Source organism: Mauremys reevesii, linkage group 3 (assembly GCF_016161935.1).
Source record: "Mauremys reevesii isolate NIE-2019 linkage group 3, ASM1616193v1, whole genome shotgun sequence".
NCBI lineage: Eukaryota > Metazoa > Chordata > Testudines > Geoemydidae > Mauremys > Mauremys reevesii.
This window is the reverse complement of record NC_052625.1, coordinates 88158329-88180429: the sequence shown is the minus strand read 5'-3', so window position 1 is coordinate 88180429 and position 22101 is coordinate 88158329. Positions and strand designations below refer to the sequence as shown.

The following is a 22101-nucleotide window of genomic DNA, read 5'->3' as shown; positions in this document are numbered from 1 at the left end:
ACAGAAGAAGAACAAAGAGAGATTAGAAAACTGACTAAATTGCTTAGGCATCATCATCGCCTTTATTACATACTGCTGTTTATGTGTAATGTTTTAAATAACACCAAACGCATTTTTAAATCATTTGCAGGATGTACTGCATTAGAAACACTGCACTGCCTTTCCCTCTACCTAAAAAGCTCCTTGGGCACTTGAGAGTTTTAAAGACAAGCAGTTACGCAGGTTGTAGGATCCCCAATGAAGGCTCAAAATGCTAGATGGTTCTGTCTCTTACTGAAGTTCAATGAAGATATATTGAAGGAAATTTATACGCAATGTCAAAATATTTTTCTCTTTTCCTCGTTTGTGGGGCATCACGACCTTCTACTATGAACAATGCTCTTTTCTCACTGCATTTATTCAGTGTTAGTTTTAAGGACATGAGCTCGTTTTGTGAGCAAATAACTCGAAAAAGTGTATAAATATTAGAGGGGAAGAAATCCCTTGCCTAGCACAGTGCACAGTGACACATAGCTGCTATTGGGGTATTTGCTGTGGGATGCTGCTTTGCCTGTATGGTACTGATATAGAACACTGAACAGAAAAGAGGTCAGGCTAACTAGGAGTCTGACCACTTTCAGGGCGCACTGCAAACCTCTGCTTTTGGACAGAGCCTTCTACAATAACCAGATCCTTGAAGGAGGAAAGGAAGGAAGAAAACATTTGCACAAAAAGTTACAGCCTCTCTATGGAGGAAGTTAGAAGAAACCATGATCCATGGGGGCTTTTGTTATGCAGATCTGATTTAAATGGGACGCACTAGAGTGATGGGTGCTTCAGCACAATCCTAAAACAGACAAAATCCCAAAGGGAAATAAAGTCAACATTTCTGACCCATATCAGGCCTCCAATGTACTCAGATGTAAGACTTCATTTGAGTTTGATGGGAGTTGTACTTTTGGATTGGAGACACAGTGTAGCCCTATGTTATGTCAAGACTGGATGCCTTTCTGGAAGATATGCATTAGTTAACTACAAGTTATTGGGATCAATACAGGAGTAACCGGATGATATGCTGTAGCCAGTGATATATATGGGAGGTAAGACTAGATGTCATAATGGACCTTTGTTGCCTTAATCTATAAATTCTAGTTTGTAATATTTTTGTACATTTCTTGTGTTCACCCACTTTATTCTAATTCTCTCCCACAAGCACTTGTTACATCACTCTGAAAGGAATCTACTAGCCAAAGGAATAAAAAAGGAGGTGGTGATGGGTTCCCCCATCCAAGATGCCACCTGATGTGTGGGGTCTCACTGAGCCCACCCAATCCACCAGCCTGAACTTCCTCACCCTGTTGATGCTGTGCCAGGCCCTGAAGCCTTCACTCACACACACAGGTAAGGCCACACCCAGCTGTAGACACAGACTGAAGTCAGCTCTGTGTGAGAGGCTTCAGCTCAGAGATTCACCCAGCACTCACATGCGCACCCCCTTTGGGGAGTAAACCCAAAGTAATATTGTATTGCACTGTATAGAAAGTTCTGCACAGTGCAAACTCATACAAAATTGCCCTCTCCCTCAACGTGAAGAGAGATATGCACAGCTTCTTGCCCCCCCTCCAGATATGAATTGCACCAACTGGGTTATGTTATAAACAAGCAATAAGTTTATTAACTACAAAAGGTCAATTTTAAGTGATTATAAGGGATAGCAAACAGATCAAAGCAGATTACCTTAGTAAAACAAAACCCACAAACTGAGCTTAACACACGAGATAGGCAAGTTATAAACAGAGGTGAAAGTAAGGTCCGGACTGGTATGGCATACCAGGAACAGCCGGTACACCTTGCCGGACTGGACCAGCTTCTCCGGTGGTGATTTAAAGGGCCCAGGGCTCCAGCTACTGTGGGGAGCCCCAAGCCCTTTAAATCCCCACCCAAGCCCAGCTCCATGACTTTCTGGAACCTCCGTGACTTCTGCTGCGGTGGGTGCAGTTGCTCTGGGGGCTGCCCAAACAACCTGGGCAGTTCCTGGGCCAGCTGCACCAACTGCTGCTAGGGCAGTCTTGGGCCACTGCGCCCCCCCACTCCCCCAGAAGCAGTGGTGGTCTGGGGCTGCTATGCTTCCTGCCCCCCAGAAGCAGCAAGGGTCCCAGGCTGCACGCTGCTGCACGCCATTCTCCAGCACCAGTGGGGGGTCTCAGTCTGCATGCCATTGCCCCCCCCTCGAGCACCCACAGCACCCCCTGGGTTACCCCCTGCCCCAGAGCACCCAAGATTTAGTTGGGGGTATATAATACAAGTCATGGACAGGTCACAGGCCATGAACTTTTGTTTACTGCCCATGACCTGTCCATGACTTTTACTAAAAATACCCATGACTATAACATAGTCTTAACAATGGATACTGAGGTTGAAGAATTCAATAAAAATAATTTTAATCTCTAGAATGCAAATCCACATATTATATCTGTGACATAGTTTCCACATTGTTCAATATTTTTTCCCCTTTATATGGAATGCTGCTTGTCTCAAAATGTCAGGAAGTCAAAGAGAATTCAAATGACATTAGACATGATTTCTGAGCCACTTAAAAAAAAATCTATATACTCATAAGGTGGCATTTTCCTCCAGAGAAGAGTTTGAACAGACAGCAGCCAGGTGCAACAGGTGACACACATATACTAAAAGGCATGTCTTGCTCAGAAGCCGAGTAAATGGATGAACCCAAGATTGGACAGGAAACCTTTTACCAAGAGTTTTGGCTCCTCTCTCTACTGCATACCCAATGAAATTCCATCTCAAAAAGTCAGAGCATTTAGATAATTTATAACATAACATGAACCCCTCAGGCAACATTGTAGTGTCTAGCTCATTCCTGAAATCCATGTTTCACATTGTCAACAGTGCGTCCTGATCACAAAATGTAACAATGCATCATCTGTGAAAAATGCCAGAAAATTATTCCCAAGTCAACCTCAAGGGAAAAAGGTGAAATAAGGTTAAAGGTTTTGCTGAAAATGACATCTAGGGGGATCTGAGCCGGAAAACTGAGGCTGAGACTCTGGCCTTCACACATTCCAAAATGGAAAAATGAAAAGAGCAACTATAAAATTAATAATTAACATTAAATTAAAAAGTGGTGTAAGTGAAGGCCAAGGGAGTATTGTTAGTTTATAATTTTTTTTATTATTTTTGATCTAGTACAGAGGCTGAGAATGCTGTGAATACAGAAATAAGCATGTAAATGAAATAGTAGGTACTGTGGTTTACTAGTTGTGAAACAGTACATAAACCACCATAAATTATATAATTAATGTAATACTAGATTAAAACCACAAATATTTAAACATATTCCTGGTTACCTAACAACTGTATAAGCAGGAGTCCAAATTATTTGAAAAAATACAGCCCGGGAGCCAAATTCTTACGTCATCATGAGCATGGCTGTAGTGGTTACATGGGGCTTACACTGCCGTAACTGAAACGAGATTCTGACCCTGCAGGTTCAGCTGTAACTCTGAATTACTCAGCTTTTATAAGTCCAAGCAATGACTTTCTGGAGAACTAAGCATTATTTTAGGAATCCTGAAAGGAGACTTTTAGTCCTATTTTCAGAAGGGTAAGGAGAAAACCCTTTGAAAAATTCCCTAACTGTATAGATATGCGTGGTAGGCCATGCTGTCGCCAAATGGCAATAGCTCATTGATAATATAAGGCTACATTGTAGCATTTAGCCACTGGCCTGAGTGAGCTGCAGTGCAACACTGCAGCCCTTCTGTACAGGCTGCACTCCAGGAAAGAGAGTTCCTCCCTGAATGTAATCCTTCCCTGAGCAGCCTTGGGTGCGGGCTGCACCAGCCTTATGTCAGATTCTGTCATGGTGCCAGCAAGGTAGTGTAGGAAGAGGGAGCAGAGGTGCTGGCCAAAGTATTCTCTTAAAAAGAAACCTGCTGGTACCAGACATGAGTCTACAAGGTGCACTTGGACACTGTGCTCAGTGTGTGCTTTGCTACTTCTCTGAGCAGACACAACATACACCTCTACCCCGATATAATGCGACCCGATATAACACAAATTCGGATATAACGTGGTAAAACAGCGCTCCAGGGGGGCAGGGCTGCACGCTCCAGCGGATCAAAGCAAGTTCGATATAACACGGTTTCACCTATAACGCGGTAAGATTTTTTGGCTCCCGAGGACAGCGTTATATGGGGGTAGAGGTATATGCGCTTTCCGTTGCCAGGTACTACTTGCTGCCACTAGCCAAATACATACAAGCGCAGTGAGGGGGCCTAGACAGACTTCTTCTCCTGAACACCACATGCCTCTCCATAAGGCCTTTCTCCAGGCACTCTTGAGAGCACCATGGAGAGATTCTGCCTGGCAGCTGAGAACTTATCACTTTTTGCAGGAGAGTTTGTGTGTCTATTGCCACCCTTCTCCTACCTGCACCAGTGTGAGCATGAATAGGATGTAGTTCTGAGACGTCATCTGCCAAGTTTTAACTGAAAGCAAATGCAGTTAGAAATAGAATTATTATGGTAATAACAGCAGACTATGAACAAATACACCTCAGTCACTGGAGTGCTTAGCAGCAGTCTTCAGTTGCATGGCCGCATGTCTTGCATTCAGGTCTTCAAAAAATCACTCTCAAAAGGTACAAGTTTATCTCCAGCCTCATCATTCTTTATAGGTGCAAATAATACATTCTACACATTTAGTACAAGTTTTTTCTGGTGGTTGGTAAGGTATCGTCAGCTTGCTGAGGTCAGAAGCCAGGTTGTGTTTTTTGAGTATGATTTTTCAGGAAAGGGAGGCATGGGGGTATCTGTATGTTGAAAATGAATGAGAGTTCATTGAGGAGGTGATGAGGCTGAGTGCACTGGATACTGTGATTCTGGAGTGGTAAGGCAGGTGAACGAAGATTAGTTGCGATGTTAATGTTGCCTTTCCTGCCGCCCCCCTTGGATTTTTTTTTTCTTTTAGTGCATTGATGAGAAATACACTTGAGCAACCTCAGCTCAAAGTTACAGATTTTTCTGGAATGGAATGGCCAAGTGGAATGTTCAATAAATTATTAATTCTTTACAATACATGACTGTAAGTGCAGATTTATCTGAAATAATAATAGTAAGAAACCCAATTTTGGCATGTACAAAAGCTGGGTTTATTACCACCTAGAGAGCAGATGAGTGGAGAAGTTGACACTGGTTGCAGAGTGACACTTTAGAATGGAAGAAAACCATGTAGCCAATTAAATCTAGCATTTGTATCCTGTAGTGCATTTCCCCTCTAGTGCTTGCTTAACATTCTTTAGACTATGTTCACAGCTGCAGCTTTGATTTGTGCCATTAGTAAACTTTTCTATCCTCAGTACAAAGAAATGTCTAAACTTTCTTCATGGCTAATTCTTTCTAAGGCTTAGTGACTATATGGTGTGATTTTGGATTGCCAGTGGAACATGAAAATTCCATCCCATTTGTCATTTTCAACCCTAGCCTCATTATTTTACAAGTTTTTTCCTACATTAAATTGTCTAAACTACTTATCATCCTGATCACGCATTTTTCTTGGCCTCTTTGGATTCAGATTTGCTCTTCTTTGGCTCTGGCCAGCCACCCTTGTGTCTTCTACATGTTCTCATCTCCAACCCATTATGTACTATATGGTTGTGAACAAGACAGGGTGCAACACTGATCTCTGTGATATTCCACTTGCAATTTCCCTCCCACCCTACCTATAATCATGGACCATCTCCCTGGCTTCCCACAAACCATTTTCACATAACAATTTTTCAGTGACAATGCTATATTTATTTTATAGGCATTCCTAGGTCACTCAGCACTGTACTATCAGAATGTGTCATGCTCATTAATGAATTTATCTACTTCAAAAGTGTATTGTGAGGGAAAGCATCATTATCCCCATTTTACATCTTGAGAAATTGAAACAGAAGATGAAGGCAAATTTTCCATAAGCTGATTTTGAGCGCTCAACTTGAGACACATAGGGTCTGATTTTCAGCTCCGCACCCACAGATCCCACTGAATCCAAAACAGAGTTGCATAGGTGCTAAACACTTCTGAACAATCAGGCCCAGAGTGGTCACTTTAGAAAATTATGGACCGAATCATAGAATATCAAGGTTGGAAGGGACCTCAGGAGGTCATCTAGTCCAATCCCCTGCTCAAAGGAGGACCAATCCCCAACTAAATCATTCTAGCCAGGGCTTTGTCAGGCTGGACTTTAAAAACCTCTAAGGAAGGAGATTCCACCAGCTCCCTAGGTAGCCCATTCCAGTGCTTCACCATCCTCCTAGTGAAAAAGTTTTTCCTAATATCCAACCTAAAACTCCCACACTGCAACTTGAGACCATTACTCCTTGTTCTGTCATCTGCTACCACTGAGAACAGTCTAGACCCATCCTCTTTGGAACCCCCTTTCAGGTAGTTGACAGCAGCTATCAAATCCCCCCTCATCCTTCTCTTCTGCAGACTAAATAACCCCAGTTCCCTCAGCCTCTCCTTGTAAGTCATGTGCTCCAGTCCCCTAATCATTTTTGTTGCTCTCTGCTGGAATCTTTCCAATTTTTCCACATCCTTCTTGTAGTGTGGGGCCCTGTTGACTGTTGACTCATATCCAGCTTCTTGTCCCCTGTAATCCCTAGGTCCTGTTCTGTAGAACTGCTGCCTAGCCATTCGGTCCCTAGTCTGTAACAATGAATGGGATTTTTCCATCCTAAGTGCAGGACTCTGCACTTGTCCTTGTTGAACCTCATCAGATTTATTTTGGCCCAATCCTCTAATTTGTCTAGGTCCCTCTGTATCCTATCCCTACCCTCCAGTGTATCTACCACTCCTCCCAGTTTAGTGTCATCTGCAAACTTGCTGAGGAAGTTGAGTCACTTCCTCAACTTCCCATTCCCACAATTAAATCTTTGGGAGAACCAGGAATAGAACCCCAGCCCCAAGCCTTCAAGTCCACCCTTATTCCTCCCTCAAGAAATCTTATGACCAAGATATTTAGTCATCCAACTGGTTAATTCCACTCTTTAAATGTGATTATCTATGCCCTGGTTGGAGATGTGAGGATCTCTATTTCCTTTCCACTCTGTGCTCTCAAAAGTCCCACGTTACAAGTACTAATTTTCTTGTTCTGTGTGGTTCTGCTCCCATTGGATCCCACCAATACTACTATCTGACTGGACAATAAAAATTGCTTTTGAGACATGCAAGGCCTTCCCTCCCTCCAGAGACCAGGCACATTACTCTCCCAACCATTGGACCAAGAACTGAATCCAGATTGTCAGTCTTTCAGTATAGTTAAGAGTTCCAAATTGGCCTCCAATGGTTATTTATTTTTGGAAAATCCAGAGTGGTAATTAGGAAAGTTGATGCAACAGAGGAAAGGTGTACATGAGCTATGACCACTCAGTGAGCGAACTTTTATTTAAAATAGATGCATGAATACTTAGGGGATAAAACCTTAAGTACCTGGCTACGAACAGTTGAAATCATTTGCATAAGGAAGTAAGAAGATTAGACTAGATAAATGTTTTGAAAAGAGCTTTGCAAAAGAAGTGCAGTAGACCATGCAATGTGTGCTGATATTCTAAGGTACTTTATGGAAGGATTTGAGGGTGAGCGTATATATTGATGTACCTGCTGGAAAGGAAGCTATTTCAACTTGAAGAGCATCATGCAGTAAAGTAGGCATCTGCAAATCCAGTCCAGCTTGTTATTAACAGTAAATTGTTACCCTCAGAGAGACGTCCATATAAAATGAATTGTCAGATGTCATAGTCCTGGCTGACCTCTTGTCAAGAATGCTTGCCAGGCAGCTTCGCTTGGACCCATGTGCTGGATCCATGTGCTTCTAAGCTCCCCTGGGTTTGGGCAGGTTCCACTCAGAGTCTCTGGATCTGGCATCTCGGGCACATTCTCCAGCTGGTAACACTTCTAGGGAATGAGTCCAGCTGCCCTGGTCCCCAGGACCATTGCTGACCCCAGAGGTCTACAGCCTCACACAACCCTCCAGAGCTCTACCCTTAGTGGTACTCCAGTTTAGAGTTTATCTCTTGAGGGATACATGATAGTTGAAGTAACACACATACCCCCCTTTGCAAAGGGATTTCTAAACCAAATATGCTTTACACATACACAAAACACAAGAGATATACAGATCTAGGCAAAATAATAAACACCTGTATGCAATTTCCTCCCTCAGAGTCCTCACCACTTTTGACTGTTCTTTGAGTTTTGGTCATTGCTTTCCGGGGTCCCAGATCCCCTTTCCTGGATCCCCCTACGCCTTCCTTCGTCCTGCTCAGTCTTGCCTTCTTCTGTGTGTTAGAGAATCAGTTACTGAGAGCAGACTTTTCCCTTTAAAAACTTCCAGTGCCCTCCATCATGTGACCCTCCTGGTAAGCCTCAATCCCCCTCCATCAGGTGATCAAGGTCCCCCATCAGGTGATCTGTTGCTTAGTTACCACCTAACTGAAGTCAAAGCTAGATAAAGTGGTTCTGCAAAGTCATTTATATCATGGACATGGTAAAAAGAAGGAAAATATGAGCACTCAATTAGCACAAAAATCAAGATGTTGACAACAAAATGAATCAAAGAACCAAAAAACACGAAGAGAAGAAATTCTTCAGATGTCTATATACCAATGTGAGGAGCCTGGGTAACAAACAAGAGGAACTGGAATTACTCATTTATGAGCATAAATTTGATCTAGTTGGTGGACGAGTCATATGACTGGAATGTTAAATGTAATGGATATAATCTATTTGGGAAGGAATGTAATCCCATGCCCTGGATGTCCATAGTCTCTGATTGCTAGAAGTTGGGAGGATGACAGAATGGATGCCTGTTCTGTTCATTCCCTCTGAAGCACCTGGCGTTGACCAATGTTGGAAGACAGAATACTAGGCTAGATGGACCATTGGTCTGACCCAGTATGGCATTCTTATGTTCTTAAGGACTGCAGGACTATAATTGTATTATATCCTCCTCTCTGGTTCTCTTTTCTGTTGCTGGTCATCTATTTCAGAAAACAGTCCCCTTTGCAGCAGACTCCTAAGATCACTGCTCTGTAGAAAAGACAACGTGAACATCTGGATCATCCTCCACAGATGTTTGTGTTGTCTTTTCTCCAGAGCACTGCTGGGGTCTCAGGACAGTCAAAGAATCTCTGATAGAGCAGCTCCAGGGCTTGCGAGGGGCCAGAACTAGTGTGGAGGCATATAGGTTCTACATGGAAGTCGCTGGATTCCTGGGAGATACACCAAGTTCAGGATAAGCCTATTCTGTAGAGAAGCTCCCCCACTCTTCCTCTAATTCCTTCTACAAGCCCCACTTCCAACCTCTGAAGGAACAACCTGGGAAGAACTCTATGAGGTGATCCTTGCATAGGTTTCTTCCCCCCAAAATTGCACCAACAGACTACTCTGAAGGAGAGGCCCATCCAGACCTGCAGTATTCCTACCTATAAATATATTTTCTGAGAATCAGACTTTATTTGCTTGAGTAAAGTGGGATCTATAAACACTAGGAATTCTCCATATCTGTCCCATGTTTCTAAGTCAGGGCCTTTTGATGATCAAGTGAGTTACTAACAGCATTCTATGAGTTGATTAAAAAAACATACTAAAAATGCAAATTTTTTTGCCATGCCTTTTTTGGCATTGATTTTCATGTTGTCAGTTATAGGTAATATACCTATCCCATAGGGCTGGAAGGGACCTTGAAAGGTAATTGAGTCCAGTCCCCTGCCTTCACAGGAGGATCTACTATTGTCCATGACAGATTTTTGCCTTCAGTCCTAAATGGCCCCCTCAAGAATTGAACTCACAATCCTGGGTTTAGCAGGCCAATGCTCAAACCACTGAGCTATCCCTCCTAAGTGTTAGTATAAGCCCAATAAATATAGCTCATTATATTGTTTTAGCTGAAGTTGCTTTGCAAACTGCAGAAAAGAGCAGGCATTAAGGTGCTAAACTTAGTTTGCACTGCAGTAGTAACAAATTAAAAATGTCATACTGTTACATCAAGCAATGTGCAGTGGTGCCAACTGATTTATGAGGTCAGGAGTGAAAGAATTTATCACCTGGCATTATCGCTGCCCAGATTTAATGCCTGCTCTGTCATCAATGCACAAAAAAATTATAGGAGTAGAGAAAGGTCTTTTCCAAAGACAAGGGCTGTTTACAAAAGAGCTTTCCTCTCTAAGACACCATAATAAAATAACAGTCTCAATGTCCTAAATCTTGCAGCATGCTGTGCAATCTTTATGGTGGTGACTTTTGTCTCCAGACAAATATTTTTAAATTTGTTGTCAAATGATGAGAAAGATTGTCATGTCGAACCTATAAAGCCCTGGACAGACCAGCATCTTCCCTCTCTCTGGGCAACAAAGAATTAATGGCAGATTGAGTTCCTTTGTTGGAGTTCAGAAGAACATGTTCGGCATTCATACAGCCGCCTTTCAAAAGCAAATACTCTGAAAGAATTGAAAATTACTTTGAGTCCAATTTAAGAAGGCATGGGATGAAAGAGGGAGAAGGGTAGTTCTGACTCACTAGAAACCTCATCCTGCAAAAGAAGAGTTAAGCAGACTTTTAGATATATAGTTTAGGGCTAAAAAGAGCTGCTAAACTTTACCTCAGAAGTGGCTGCATTTCAGTGGCAGATGAATAGAGCCATGTCTGTACAATTTGTTGAAAGCCTTGAAATCTCTCTGGATGAGAAGTGCTGAGTCAAAGTCTCACTATCGCAGAGTGTCCCTTTGTGGCATGACAAAATATTTCAGCTGCTCTGCCCTTTTCATCCTCTTCAGGTATAGGACTTCATGTATACGATGGTGGTGACTTGGCCTTCCAGCATGGTCACACTGTAGTTCTACCCATTCCAGGATATCAGTGTCCAAAGCCAGTAATGTGCAACAAAATAATTGCAATCAACACAACATCTTCTGCCCTTCCTGGGCCCCTCTTCAGTCTCGCTCTTCTTCCAGAGCAACAGCTCTAGGGCATCTTCCTGGAGTCCTTCAGCCAAACCCCAACAACAGCAACTCCACCCATCTTGGGCTTGAGACTTTAATCCGATTTAGGTTCTCCTCAGTTCTCCACTCTTCTACAGAAAGCTGACTTACAGGGCTGCTCCTCTGGAGTGTTGCTCCTTTTTTGAGTTCCATGACAGGAGTTAATGCCACTCCTGTAGCCTTCCTACAATTCTCTCTCTACTTGGCTCCTATCAGGCTCCTCCCACAGAGTGGGAACTCCAGACCCCTCCCCTCCTTGGTCTCCATCCTCCAACTGCTCTGAACTACTTCCTTTTAACGCCTTCCTGAGCCTGATATACACTTCAGGTGTAACAAGGTGGTGCTAACAGAGGTCTCAGGCTTCAGTTAACCCCTTCTCAGCCAGTGTGGGTTTTATACATCACATGCCATTTTAAACAAAGAGGTTTATTATTATTATAATGATTCTATTAAGACAGCCAGTTGGGCATGGTGGTGCACCCCTGTAAACCCACCTACCTGAGAGGCTGAGGCTGGAGGATTGCTCAGGGGTTCTAGGCTGTGGCATGCTATGCCAATCAGGTTCTGGTACCACTAATAGCCTAGCCAGTGGGTGGCTGAGGAAGCAACTAGAACAACACAAATGATGTGTTGTGATTGGCATTCCCCCTCTGAGGGCTGATGGACCAACCGATAAAGGTGATTAAGGCATCTAATGGAATGTAGAGAGAACCACAAATAGGAATGTAATGAGGAGATTATAGTAGATTCCATCAATTGTACTATTTTCGAGACTTATTCTAGAGTGATTCAGGTTTCTTCCACTTTCATGGCACCTAGACACTCAAAATTACAGAAGTTCTACCTCTTAGTTCTGTGACAAACATTTTTTGCCCCATCCACTGTTTGGGGTCCATGAATTTCATTGCTGGGAACAGCTCTGGTGAATTCACATAAAGAACAAGAAGGTTAAAGGTTCTAGCAATTTTATAAAATTCTGATGATAAATTCTTAATCTTTTCTGGATTATAATTACTTTTGTTTATATTACTCGACATACAGATAGGCCTAACCAGACCCGCATTGCTAAGCCATAGGTCAGCTCATGATTTAAGTACTTACCTTTAAGCATAGGCTTAAATCTCATTAATTTTAAGCACATGCCTAAATTAAACTGAAGTGTTGTGCTCCACAGGGATGAATTTAAGTACATACCGATATGCGATGCTGAATCGGACCTAAATACTTCCAAACTTTGTGGAAGTCCACATGTAGATCTGAACACTGCTATTAGCCATTCTATAAGGAGTCAAAACAAACCCTCCAATCTGAACACACACAAACTTGGGGGGGAAAAATCAGCTCAGGTTTTAGCCCGGCTCTAATTACAGATAATACAGGCATACTGAAGCACAGCCAATTGCAAACACCCACAGCTGTCTATCACTGTACAGTCATCCATCTGAAAATAATAATGTGAATTTATTTTTAATTAAAAACTATTCAAAAAATATTAAGGACCTGAATATAGAGATTTTCTTTTCATTATTTTAAGCAACAACATACCAAAGGCATGCCCTATTTGAAGCTACACTTGTGTAGTCCAGACTTTGGAACATAAATGATACTATGGTCCAAGAGAACATCATTTATTAGGTCTTGCTGTTAAAAAGCAAGATACGTACCAATTCACCTAGCAGGTTCTTGGCTCAAGGCTAATTTTACTACTAAATCCAAATATTCTATGATAATATGTTAAAACCTAATTGTCACCTTATTCTTTGCACTCAAGGAACAAATCACAGTCAGTATTTTACATGGGAGATTATACTGCTCTTATGTGCAGTATGAAATGGAGCTTAAACAGCTTCACAGGCACTAAGGCAGTTACAGAAAATGAAAAAAAAAATCCCATGTGTTTCATTTAATTGATTTTTCTTTTAATATGTGGTTGCCATCATTAGCCAAATTCTGCACCGACTTTACATCTCACACACACCCGGTGATGGCATCGGGTTTACATCACCACAGAATTGGGTCCCTTCCCTGTATCATTATGGAAAGCTTGTGGAAAATTCTGATGCATGTGGCGCCCCCGTGGTCACCCCCGTGCCTAGGAGCCAGAGGGAGATGCCAGCAGCTTTCCAGGAGCCATGCAGAGCTGGGCAGGTAGCCTGCCTGACCTCCTGCGGGCAGCCAACCGGATTTTTAACAGCCCGGTCAGCAGTGCTCACTGGGGCTGCAAGGGTCCCTTTTCGACTGGGTGTTCTGGTCGAAAACCAGATGCCTGGCAACCCTAGTTATAGGAGATATCCTGAGGCTGCCCTGAAAGATGCTTGTCTTTGGTGAACTAAAACAATGTATTCTACTCATGGCTCCCTATCCCAAGATGTTTGTGATTTGTCTAGTACTTTGTGTCTGTTGTCTGCAGCACATGGATTCATTACACACTTCCTAGGTCAGAATACGAATACGAAGCTGTTTTAACAGTGCATGGCAACACTAGGTCATACTAGGTCTGGAAAGGAAAAATGATACCAGATCCAAATGAAATTGTTGAGTATTTAGAGCCAAATGGTTGCACTGAACCACTGAGGCTATGTCTACACTATGAGGTAGGGGTGATTCCCCTGCTTGTGTAAATATACTCACGCGAGCTGTCATTGAGCTAGTGTATGTATAAATAGCAGTGTAGCTCTGGTAGCATGAGTAGCAGCTGTGGAGGTGTGGCTGAGCCTACAAACCTACCTCATACTGGTGGGTATGTACTTGGCATGGCTCAGCCACACCTGTGCTGTTACCTCCTCTTTATACTCATACTAGCTTGATGAGAGGCAGGCAGTGTGGAGCCCCATTGGTCCAAAGGGAGTTTGGGGAGGCTCATTTGCTCCCTCAGAGGCCCCAATGCTTCAGGTACTGTGAAGGCTGCATCAGTCTTCAGCAAGGTGCAGCTTGACCCCCTCCCTCAGTGCTTGTGCCCAGCTCTGCCATTATAGCTGGGCCTTGTATAGGGAATGTAAAGAGATGAAGAGGCTCTTTGTGCTTTCGTACGTGCACGTGTCTAAAGGACGATCAGATCCTGTCTCTGATGTAGAGAGAATGTAATGACCCAAACTGGAATTTGCCCACAACAGTGCAGTAGATAGTCCAGCCCAGGGGCGGCTCCAGGCATCAGCGCGCCAAGCGTGTGCCTGGGTCGGCAAGCCAGGGGGGGCACTCTGCCGGTCGCCACGCAGGCTGCCTTTGGCAGCATGCCTGCGGGGGGTCTGCTGGTCCCACGGCTTCGGTGGACCTCCCTCAGGCATGCCGCCGAATCCGCGGGACTGGGGACCTCCCGCAGGCAAGCCGCCGAAGGCAGCCTGCCTGCCGTGCTTGGGGCGGCAAAATACCTAGAGCTGCCCCTGGTCCAGCCATTGCAATAAGTGCCACAATTCCTAACATAGCTGGTTTACAAAGGAGACGGGGATACATTACAATAATCGTGCCATGTTTTGCAGTCCTTACTCATCTTCCTTAATAAAGCAAAACTCCCAGTGATTTTCACTTACCCAGGTCCTTGGTTTAAACAACCTAAGAGTACAATGCCAAAGAGTACATGCTGAGGTATTAGTTAAATACTGACAAACAGGCAGGAGTGATTGCCAGCTCCTGAATACGCTATTAATATTTGAGTATATGCATAGAGTTGTATATAAATATAGATAGATAAAATGTGTGTCTCTGACTAAATATAAATACACATGTAACTGAGACATGATTGCTCATGCCCCTAGTGCATGTCGCAAACCAAACTCCCACATAATCTGATTAAAAAAAAAAGAAGAAGAAGGAAGTGTCTTGTGGTGATTAGTGGCCAGTTTGTATTGCTATACAATATTCTAGGTATACTTGGTCCTGTCACTATTCAAGGGGCTGGATTTGGTTATTTTCAAGGTCCCTTCCAGCACTACATTTCTATGATACTATGACATGCGTACATTTGGAATGTTACTGTGGTCTCCTGAGGTGCTCTAACTCATTTAGTCCCAGTAAGAGTAAGGTCCATTAACTTCACGCTATTGGGTATATTTACAGCTAGAAAAAGGTTTCAAGGAGCAAGTAAATCTAGGAGCCTATTTTTTTTCATCTCACTACTGAACATTTTATCAGACTTCTGTTACTGTGCATACTACACCTTTAGTTATTTTCAGGTTTCTTTAAGAAGTCCCAGGAGGACCAGAAGTCACACCACCATACAAATATGACTGTATTTGAATAATTTATTTCTAACTGCTGCATTTTAGAACATTTCTCCACATTGTTTTTTCTAAGTGCAAGATTACTAGTCTGCAAAGGTCTGCGAGAAATCCTTTATTAACCACCTTCCAAATATTCTGAAGCCACAGCAAAATGAAAAGTTGTGTGTAATAGATACATTTGTTTTGAAAACAAGAAAAGTAGTATATGAAAAGGACTGAATGCACAGGAGGTTAGTAATGGGTTACAGAACTATTCACATAGCCTAGATTGGTACAGTATAAAATTGTTAATATTAACATGTTGATGGTTATCTGGCAGTGCTACATGAAGCAAAGAGGTGGTTTCAGTCAATTTCTTGTGTCCTCATCACTGCAATTCACATAGAATCATAGAAATGCAGAGCAGGAAAGGATCTTGAGAGGCCTTTAAGTCCAGCCCCCTGAACTGAGGCAAGACGAAGTAAACCTAGACCATCCCCAACAGGTGACTGTCCAACCTGTTCTTAAAAACTTCCAGTGATGAGGATTCAACAACCTCCCTTGGAAGCCTATTCCAGAGCTTAACTACCCTTATAGTTAGAAAGCCTTTCCTAATATCTAAGAAATCTCCCTTGCTGCAGATTAAACCCATTACTTCTTGTTGTACCTTTGGTGGACATGAAGAACAATCCTCTTTATAACAGTGCTTAAGGTATTTGAAGACTGGTATCAGGTCCCCCCACTCAGTCTTCTTTTTTCGAGATGAAACATGCCCAGCTTTTATACCTTTCCTCGTAAGTCAGTGTAGCGGGATGGTCGCCTGCTCTGGCCCTGGAAGGGTGAAAGCAGGCCTGGAGAGGGCTGCAGCAGGGTAAAAGGGACTAAGAAGGACTGGTAAGCTGAGTAGGTAGCTGACCACAGCTGTGGCCAGCTTAATCAGGGCCCAGCTGGCCCTTATAAGAGGGTTGGGACCAGAAACCAGAGACAGACTCTCTCTAGCTTTGAGAGGGAGGGACCTGGCTGTAGGGAGTTGAGAGATGGTACCTGGAGTGAAGCAGGGCTGGGGGAAGGCCAAGGGAGCTGGGGAGCTCCAGCCTGGAAACCTCCCAGGCTGTGGCCTAGTGGAAGGCCAATTAGGTACTGGAGTTGCAGGGGGCAGCCCACAGGTAGGCAGAGGCAGCAGGTCCAAACCCTGCTTGCCTATGATGAGTGGCTTTTACACTGCAGTCTGCCCCAGTGAGTGGGGGCTAGATGGTGACTGGCAGTAGCCCATGACTGAAGCAAGGTGGTGATAGAGGGTTGGGGGTTCCCCTGGGTGGGGAGACTCTGAGACTTCAGGGGTATTGCCAGGGGGCAGCACCCCAAAGACAAGGGCCACTGGGTCCTGGGAGGGACACGGGGGGCCAGCGGCAGCAGGACACCAGCCTGCAGAGGGTGCTCCGGAGGTTGGAAATGCTAATTCCGACCAGCAGGAGGTGCTGCAGGGGTGAGTCCCACCCTGTTACAGTCAGGTTTTCTTAATTTATCATTTTTGTTGCTCTCCTCTGGACTCTAATTTGTCCAAATCTTTCCTTAAGTGTGATGCCCAGAACTAGACACACTACTCCAGCTGAGGCCTTTCCAGTGCAGAATAGAGCAGGACAATTACCTCCCATGTCTTGCATACGACATTCCTGTTAATATACCCCAGAATAATATTAGTCTTTTTTGCAACTGCATCACATTGTTGACTCTCATTAGATTTGTGATCCACTATAACTCTTTGATCCTCTTCTGTAATACTATTGCCTACCCAGTTAATCCCCATGTTGTAATTTTGCATTTGGTTATTTTCCCTTCCTAAGTGTAGTATTTTGCACTTGTCTTTATTGAATTTCATCTTGTTGATTTCAGACCAGTTGTTTAATTTGTCAATGTCCATTTGACTTCTAATCCTGTCCTCCAAAGTGTTTCTAACCCCTGACAGCTTTGTGTCATCTGAAAAAATAAGCATGTCGTCCACTCTATTATCCAACTCATTAATTAAAATATTGAATTACCCTGGACTTAGGACTAAGCCTTGCTGGACCCCACTAGATACATCCTCTCAGCTAGACAGTGAACCACTGATAACTACTTTTTGAATACAGTCTTTCAACCAGTTCTGCACACACCTGCGATGGAGGACACTTACTCCCAGTGCTGCCTAGTGGTTGGGTGAAGGTGTGGCAGCTTGTCTTCCTTCTAGGTGTTCCCCTACAGCGGTCTGTCCTTTCAGTGACTTAACACTACAGCTAGGTCACACTTTCAAGTCCACCCCTTTGTGGGGTAAATGTGAGTCCAGCAATCAGGAAGTCTTCAGAATTCAACAAGAGATTCAGGGCTTCCTCCTGGGGTTGGGGTCTTGTGGTTGGACACTTTTACCAAGAGGGTATTCCCCCAACTAGGTTCCCTGCCAATGGATAGACTCCGTTTTCCCTCTTGAGGGGATGGCAGGGGAGCCTGGGCCCAACCCCTCCACTGGGGTCTCATCCAGGGTCCAATGGTAGGCAGTTAAGTCCTGTGCCCTGGGGTGCTAAGAAGCTGCCTCCCATGACCATATCATACCAGTCCCTTCTACTTCCACAGAGTAAAGTAAATAACTAAAACACAAAGATACAGCCTCTACCTTCAGAAAGCCACGGGTTCCTCCTTTGTAGGCTTGATCATGTCCCCATAGCAAGGCCTCAGAGCAAGAGCTCCTGTGGTGCTCCTTCTCAGCAGCTCAGAGAGCAGGACATCTCACTGCCATTGTCTGCCTGCCAATGAGCTACTCAGTTTCCCTTTCTAAGCTCCTCCTCCAGCCTGTGCAGGCTTTGTAGGTGGAATGGGATGGGGAGGCCTCCTTAAGCATCTCCTTAACCCCTTCCTCTTCAATGTGGGGTTTGTATACCCCATCACATCACATTAGAATAATTTAATCTAGACCACATTTACCTAGTTTGCTTAAGAGAATGCCATATAGGAGTGTGACACAACCCTTATTAAAATCAAGATATATCATGTCTACTGCTTCCCACCTATCCATTAGGCCAATAACTTTGTCAAAAGAGGGAAATCAGGTTGGCTGGGCATGATTTGTTCTTAAGGAATTGCCAACATGGATTTGTCATTACCCTACTTTCCTCTAAGTCAGTGGTTCCCAAACTTTAACAATCTGTGAACCCCTTTCACTAAAATGTCAAGTCTCGTGAACCCCCTCCTGAAAATGAATATTTCCAGTGATTTTCTCCTTTACCTGAGTATAAATTATAAAAGCAGTGATCCTGGAAATACAACATTTGTTTTTATGACATGCTTATTACACACTATTTCACACCTCAACTGCCAGAAGAGGGCCTCATCCTCCCTGATTGAACTAACTTTGTTATCTCTAGACTGGTTCTTGCCTGCATATTTATACTTGCCTCTGGAAGTTTCCATGACATGCATCTGACGAAGTGGGTATTCACCCACAAAAGCTTATGCTCCAAGACTTCTGTTAGTCTATAAGGTGCCACAGGACTCTTTGTCGCTTTTTACAGATCCAGACTAACACGGCTACCCCTCTGATACTTGACACTATTTATTATTTATTTATCATTACAGTATTTTTATTATATTATGAAAATGGCAACACTGTCTTCCAAGATCTCACTTTTGTAGCTTGTATCACTTTGAATAAGCCTGTTATAAAACAAGGCTCCTATGTTTCAACAACAAGTATCAGATGTGAAACAGCATGAAGGTATTTAAGAAGCCAACTCAAAGAGTTCCTCCTACACAAGCATTCAGGTCTTGAGCAGTCCAGACAAACAACGCACGTTACAACAAAGCTTAAACTTGTTCTTAATTTAAAAACAATACTAGCGGCCTATTTAATTTTAAAAACAGGAAAAGATATCCATCTCCTTTTCCATTTCTTCTAAGGAATCTTGAAGTTTAAATCTCCTCAGTGTGGTAGATATGCTTGCTTTGATCTGCTTAGCTCTTGGAAGTCCAGGGGCTCCGGGCTGCTGGCCCCATGCTGCCTGGGGTCCTTAGGGACAGCTCTGTCTGCCATTAGGGAATTTTTTCCCAGGAACCCCCTGTAACATTTTGCAAACCCCAGGGGTTCATGAACCCTAGTTTGGGAACCACTGCGCTAAGTGCTTACAAATGGATGTTTAAGAGTTTGTGCCAATCTTTAAAAGATACTGGAACTATGTCCCTTACTTAATCTCAGCAAGGGAGAGAATGGTTATGGTGGCTGAACTGTTTTTTCACACCTAAAGGTCTTCCTGCTAGGTAGGGGAGGGGGTTGTGGGGGAATCTGGCACTGTCTTTTCTTCTGCTATTCATGTTCTGTATTGAAACAAGGAACTTCAGTCTCATAGCTGCCAATATGACCCTGTAGACGTGCAGACTCACCCCTGCAGCGCCTCCTGCTGGTCTCTCAGGGAATTAGCTCAATTCAGCTCCAGAGCGCCCTCTGCAGGCTGGTGATCCACCTGTCCTCTGGCCCCGTGTCCCTCCCAGGACCCGGTGCCCTTTTACCTGGGGTGCTACTCCCTAGCAGTAATCCCCTCAGTCCTAGGGTCTCCCGTCCCCAGGAAACCCCCACCCACTATTCCCACCTCACTTCAGTATATGGCTACTGCCAGTCATTGTCTAGCCCCACGCCCTGGGGCAGACTGCAGTATCAGCCTACTCATCACTGGCAAGGAGGGTTTGGACCTTCTGCCTTGGCCTACCCCTGGGCTGCCCTCTGCAACCCACAGTACCTTTTGGCCTAATGCTAGGCCGCAGCCTGGGGCTTTCCAGGCTGGAGCTCCCCAGCTCCTCAGCCTGTTCCCCGCCCTGCTCCACCCAGGTACTTTGTCTCTAGCTCCCTGTAGCCAGGCCCTTCTCTCTCTACAAGCAGAGGGAGACTGTTTGTGCTTCTGGCACACAGCCTCTTATAGGGGCCAGCTGGGCCTGATTGGGACATGGCCACAGCTGAGCCTACTTTCTCCAATCAGCCCAGCCTAAAAGCTGCTTTCTCCAGCCACAGCCCCCTCCCAGGGCTGTTTTTAACCCTTCAGGGCAGGAGCGAGAGTCCACCCCTCTACAGACCCCTTTTAATGGACTCTGAACTTATTTTACACAGGTGACATGACGAGAAGAACAACACATGCTGCAATGGCAGTTTGTAGAGAATGATAACGAAGTAAAGAAGTTGTATGGGAAAGATAAGAGAGAATGGCTTGACAAAAAAAAATGCAAGAGAAGCCAAAGAAACATCAGTGAGAAGTGACTCAAAGAAATTATTCCAGGTGTGTAAGCAATTATCACAATTTCAGAGTCACAGTGGTATCATAAAAGCGGAAGATGGAAGATTCTTAACAACGGAAGCAGAACAAAAGGAATTATGGTGAGACTGTTTTAATGAAGTGCTCAGTCAACCTGAGCCAACAATCGCAATCAATGGATGTGAAGAAGGTGATAAAGAAAGCAGAAATAGAGGAAGTCATTAAGCTGCTAAAATAGCAAAGCACGTGGTCAAGATAAGATCACTGCTAAAACGCTTGAAGGTGGGGAGGAAGTGGTAGAACATGAAATAAATAAACTTTGCAATATAGTTTGGGAGAAATAATTTTTCCCTGAGGAGTGGAAGAAAGGTGTGATCTCTAAATTACATTGCTCTACAGCCAAAATGCTACTGAAATAAATGTAGTCAAACTTTACTAATTCTGGGTCACTGACAACAAAAATGATGCTTAAAATTGTTGATTGGCTCTAGTTTTCAAGATATGCTATTGGGTCAGTATATACGACCCTTGACTTGGGAATAGCGGAGGATAAGTGAGTTATAAAGGGAAGGGATCTCAATTTAAACCAGAAATGACTAAAATACATCTTTGACTGGATCTATGAATAAATCTATGACTGGGTTTGGACAGTACTTGCTTTTTAGGCAAAACAATGAATGATGCAATCTGAAGCTGGTATTGCGTCATACATGATATGAATTGCATCATGTTATTCCTAGAAGTCATGGATGATGCAATCATAACGAAGCTTACATCACTCTGCTGAACAAATTGCCCTATATCAGCTCTAGAAATCATACAGTGTCATGCTCTCTTATTTGTCAGTGTTTGATTTTGCAAAGGGACATATTTCTGTTTAGCCAAAGTGAGCAGAGATGCCTCGTACTTGTGTGAACAGTGCAGATAACTTCTGCTATGTTTGTGGTGAAGTGACTTTTGCATCACAAAAGCTCAGTATAACCATTATGGTTAAGAAAGCCTATCACCTTTCTTTTGGCTGCAAAATTGGAGATCAGGACAAGAGGTGGGCCCCACACATATGCTGCAACACTTGTGCAACAAATCTTCGCCAGTGGTTGAACAGGAGAAGGAAATCTATGCCTTTTTCAGTGCCAATGATTTGGAGAGAGCCAACAGATCATACCAGCAATTGTTACTTCTGCATGGTGCCTCCAGTTGGGAAAGGTGTGTCAAAGAAGAAAAAGTGGACTGTGCATTATCCAAACATTCCATCAGCTATATGCCCAGTACCCCACGGAGAAGGACTGCCGGTTCCTGATGCACCAGAATCATTCTCACTTGAGTCAGACGAGGAAGAGGAAGAGGATGAAACTTCTGGTCCTGAACTATCAACGTCACAGGACCCACATTTTCTCCCATCCTCCTCCTCTGAACCACACCTCATAACACCAGGTGAACTGAATGACCTTGTCAGGGATTTGGAACTACCCAAGAGTAAGGCAGAGCTGTTGGGCTCCAGACTACAGCAGTGGAATCTCCTGGCAGGTGATGTTAGGGTTTCCATGTTCCGTGACCGTCAAAAGGATCTTGTCCCATTCTTCTTCATGGAAAGTGATCTTGTAGCCTGCAA

General features: G+C 43.8%; 1 long non-coding RNA gene across 1 annotated transcript; it reads left to right on the top strand.

Annotated features, from left to right (window-relative positions):
- Positions 1 to 1179: 1179 nt before the first annotated feature.
- LOC120399980 lies at positions 1180 to 20771 on the top strand. The gene is made up of 3 exons (XR_005595441.1): positions 1180 to 1380; positions 3192 to 3241; positions 20348 to 20771. It is a non-coding gene; the product is annotated as an uncharacterized LOC120399980 (long non-coding RNA).
- Positions 20772 to 22101: the final 1330 nt, after the last annotated feature.